This window comes from Mytilus edulis, chromosome 2 (assembly GCF_963676685.1).
Source record: "Mytilus edulis chromosome 2, xbMytEdul2.2, whole genome shotgun sequence".
In the NCBI taxonomy this organism is placed as follows: domain Eukaryota; kingdom Metazoa; phylum Mollusca; class Bivalvia; order Mytilida; family Mytilidae; genus Mytilus; species Mytilus edulis.
Genome location: NC_092345.1, coordinates 40,135,567 through 40,140,415, shown reverse-complemented (window position 1 = coordinate 40,140,415; position 4,849 = coordinate 40,135,567). Strand labels below are relative to the sequence as shown.

The 4,849-nt window shown below is 28.6% G+C and overlaps 1 long non-coding RNA gene across 1 annotated transcript; it reads right to left on the bottom strand.

Annotated features, from left to right (window-relative positions):
• Positions 1 to 4,106, bottom strand: LOC139512147 (uncharacterized). Its single transcript, XR_011662174.1, has 3 exons — positions 3,569 to 4,106; positions 2,072 to 2,186; positions 1 to 1,580 (listed from the first exon to the last, which is right to left on the bottom strand). It is a non-coding gene; the product is annotated as an uncharacterized lncRNA (long non-coding RNA).
• Between the last annotated feature and the right edge of the window lie 743 nt (positions 4,107 to 4,849).

Sequence of the window (4,849 nt, the reverse complement as noted above, 5' to 3'; positions counted from 1 at the left end):
TTAGCTTATTCTGTTTATTAATTCAATCCATAAATTTTGATCAAGATTCAAATGCATGTACTGCACAAAACAAAAAATAACAAGGGCATACTACATTGATACTTATATTAAAGTTTATTTTTTTTGGTGTACATATTTCTAAATAGCACAGAAATGTTAACACAATTATTTAAAAAAAAATACATTTTTTGACTTATCATTTCCTTTTAACAGATTTGTTTTAATATAAATTGATCCCATTTTCTGTTACTCTGTAATAATTTGGAACTTATTTTATCAACACAACACATATACATCTTTTTAGAAATTCATATAAACCCTTGCTTAACATAAATGACATGTATAAATATTTTCCTATAAACACAAGAAACATGATAAATATCTAAATAGTTTCAAAAAAAATTGAAATATTCTTTCAGACACCCAGTAATATTTTAAAAGATAAAGATCCATAAACAACTAAGTTGATATTCTTAAAATTGTCCTCTATCAAAATAGTCATTTTCAATATTGAGTTCTCTCAATTACTGAAGTAACTTCCAAAATATTACCAAAAGTCAAACATATACATAACTAGAGGCTCCAAAGAGCCTGTGTCGCTCACCTTGGTCTATATGAATATTAAACAAAGGACACAGATGGATTTATGACAAAATTGTGTTTTGGTGATGGGGATGTGTTTGTAGATCTTACTTTTCTAAACATTCTTGCTGCTTACAATTATCTCTATCTATAATGAACTTGGCCCAATAGCTTCAGAGGAGAATGTTAGTGAAAATTTACAAATTTTACGAAAATTGGTACGCCGGGTCACCGGACACAATTTTTAAACAAAATACTCCAATGATGATTGTGGCCAAGTTTGGTTTTTTTTTGTCCCAGTAGTTTCAGAGGAGAAGATTTTTCTAAAAGATTACCAAGATTTATGAAAAATGGTTAAAAATTGACTATAAAGGAAAATAACTCTTTAGGTGGTCAATTGACCATTTTGGTCATGGTGACTTATTTGTAGATTTTACTTTGCTGAACATTTTAGCTGTTTACAGTTTATCTCTATCTATAATAATATTCAAAAAAATAACCAAAAACAGCAACATTTCCTTAAAATTACCAATTCAGGGGCAGCAACCTAACAACGGGTTGTCTTATTTTGAAAATTTAAGGGCAGATAGATGTTGACCTGATAAACAATTTTACCCTTTGTCAGATTTGCTCTGAATGCTTTGGTTTTTGAGTTATAAGCCAAAAACTGCATTTTACCCCTATGCTCTATTTTTAGCCGTTGCGGCCATCTTGGTTGATATGCCGGGTCATCAGACACAATTTTTAAACTAGATACCCCAATGATGATTGTGGCTTAGTTTGGTTAAATTTGGCGCAGTAGTTTCAGAGGAGGAGATTTTTGTAAAAGTTTACAGACGACGGACGACGACGGACGCCAAGTGATGAGAAAAGCTCACTTGGCCCTTTGGGCCAGGTGAGCTAAAAAAACTTAATAGGTATTGAAATGTTTTGTTGGTCACTTTGAGTCTCCCAAACTGGTTACAGTTTCATGTGTGTTTTTCTTTAAGCTCAGTCACCTGAAAAAAATGAAGGAATAGTCAAGCTACATATGTATACATTTATACATCAGTTTTTTGCTTGAAAATGTTTTAAATTAATTATATTAAATAAGATGAGTTTTAATATTATATACATGTATTCAAGTACACATATTTGAAGTTGAATATAATTTTTTAGAAGATTTCACATTCAGGACTTCATATACATTTGTAGTGAGAGATTAAAACCCTTCTTGCATATCTGGAAAATAAATACTTGGTCTCATTAATTTTTATGTGTGTGTCATCTGTGTTTTAATTTGTTTTCTTAAATTAAGCTGACACTGGTCATCTTAAAATGTTTAACAATTCATTTGTTATGCATTCTTATTCTGATTTACATTATGTACTGATGTAATGTCTAGTATATTTACAGGATTTAAGATTTCACATACTTTATCTCATACGGTACTTTATCTAAATAAAGATAAACATGTACAAAATGTACTTTAAGAGATACTGGTACTCACTTTTGAATTTTCATATTAATGCAGTAGGTTAATTTCAAAATCAAGTTGATCCCTTTCTCTAATTATAGCTATAGGCTCCTCTATATGTAAGTCTGTCATCTGATGTATCTTTTATCTGTTTGAAGAAATAACAGATTATAAGGTGATCAATTATTCTTTGAAATGAATTTGGAAAATTGTATTTAAAATCAAATTAGTTATTTTCTTATCTTAAGAACCAGTGGAAAATATATAATGAGCTGTTAGCATCTTACTACATTAAAACATTCAAAGTTACAAGACTTTTAGTATGATTTATAATTCTATTTTTAAATGGACAGGTTAATGTATGAAATGATCTAAATGAACACTTTAAAACAGAACGGTAAATTGTGATTAACTTATTACTAAACAAGTTTACTTGATATATTTGAGTCAAATTAACCTTATATGCTATGGGCTTCAGGATCACACATGTACATGTACAAATGTATCTAAATTATAATGACAAGATCTCAAAATGAGCTATTTTTTTAAAAAAATTTCAGTTTTGAACTAAATGTTAAAAGTTTGAAATCCTTGCAATTGTATCATGTATAAATCATATGTCTAGATTTAGTTTCTAAGGACACGAAGGACAATAAACAACAAATTTATGAAACAAAGGTATTGCCCTCCCAAAAGATCCCATCTAAATAGTGGATTAAGAATCTAACTATCTTAAGATTTGATATACAAGTTTTTTTTTTATAAATAAATATATATGCAAGCATGATAACCACTTTTCAATATATGTATGTCTTTCATATGTCATAAAATATAGGTACACTGTATAAGTAGCAATGAAAATTACAGAAAATTTAAATTTGACGTTCCTGATTTTTAACTAATTAAGCTTACCTGCTTACTGTTTACATGTATATCTGACATAAACATATATTATATGACTATCCTGATAACTGTAGGATTGTCTTTACTTTTATAAATTGTGACTTTGATGGAGAGTTGTATCATTGACATTCATACCACATCTTTTTATACATTTATCTATTCTACATGTACATGCAAATGTATTCCTTTGTAGTTGCATTTTGCTTACATGTACATTCATTTTGGCACATGAACATACATTACTGACATGTACATATTAATGATAAGCATAATAAATAAGGTGACAGACATGTATGGTCTGTTGTGTATATGGAGGATAGTTGCACATGTGATTTTCTCATTGGCAATCATCATGATCATAACCAAATCTTCTTTTTTTTTGTAACTTTTGAGTCTGATAGTTTTATTTTATTTTATTTTAAATTATTATCCTATTCAAATAATGCTTGAACATGATGAATAAAATTGTATAAAATTGCTTTCAGCACAGATCATACATTTGCATCTAGAATAATTTCACATTGTAACTAAAAATATGGGGGAGAGGGGGGATTTATTAAAATTATTGAACAGGCCACATGATTTATCCGAGAAGTTATTTTAAACTTCCATAATTTAAACTATTACCTGTTCCAACTGGTATAACTGTTGCAAAGAATTCTTTTATACACTATAACTATCATCTGCTTCAAAGTGATACGCCTTTCCAGCATTTAGATCTTTCTTTGCTTTTGGTGTCCATGATATACCATGTACTGTTTTCAGGTGGGAGAAAACTGTATGATTTCCAGCATTTGTCCAGCTGAATCATCAAAAACTACTCACGGATGGCTTTAAATTCCTCATATTCCACATTTCCAGCAAATAATACAATAATTTCAGTCTTATAAATAATCCTCATTCCCGTACAGAATTTGTAACTGCCTCTGTCTGGAAGTGATCACCCGTACATGTATGTAACAATCTCCTGGTGAGGGAAATAAGTTTCCCAACACCACAAAATTATGTAGTTTTATTAAATCTTATCAAAATGTTCAATTATGTATAAAAACATACAACAGAAGTTCATTTTACTGTCAAAACATTACCAGCTGATTACAACCTTTATCGGTTTTTAAATTGAAGAGCATCACTTTTGGTATGTCTAAACACCAAAAAGTCGAAAATAAACTGTTTTTTCCTGACAGTTTACTGCATTAGAACATTTACATATCAACAGATACCAGAGATGTTATTATCATTTCCTGCTGTATTCATGGTCATCTTTTAGAATATATATCAAATGTTATATTGTAGGCTGTTTTTGTTGAGAAATTAATACCCCTATTTCCCTATATAAGCAGTCAAATTTAGTGAAAAATCAAATTCATTTTTTTATACATAATAACCCAATATGACTTTTAAAAATGTCATTTCCCAACAAAACAAGGTGGATACAATACAAAAACACATTTATCTCAAAAAGGTTGTTGAACAAAATTTCTAACTTCTGCCTGGTTTTCTCTGGCATTGCCTCTTAAATCTTCCAAAACCAAAAACAATTTTTTTAAAGAAAACATTTACATATTCAGGTTCTCAAATATGGAACAGTTTACCAAATGAAATAAAAATGAGTAATACACTTGTATCTTTTAAAACAAAATGTTACAAATTTTTCATCAATTGTGCAATTAATAATCTTTTTCATTATTATTTAAATACAATTGTATATTGTGTATAATATAACTTTATAATACTCTATGTACTTATAAATATGTTATTATTATTTTGAGGACTCTCAGGAAGATTAGTTTTAACTAATGGGATCATCCTCTTGAAATAAAGATTATTTATTTATTTCTTTATTTATTTAACATTATAATTGATTACATAATTGTTGTAAAACACTAACATTGCATTAATTTTAAA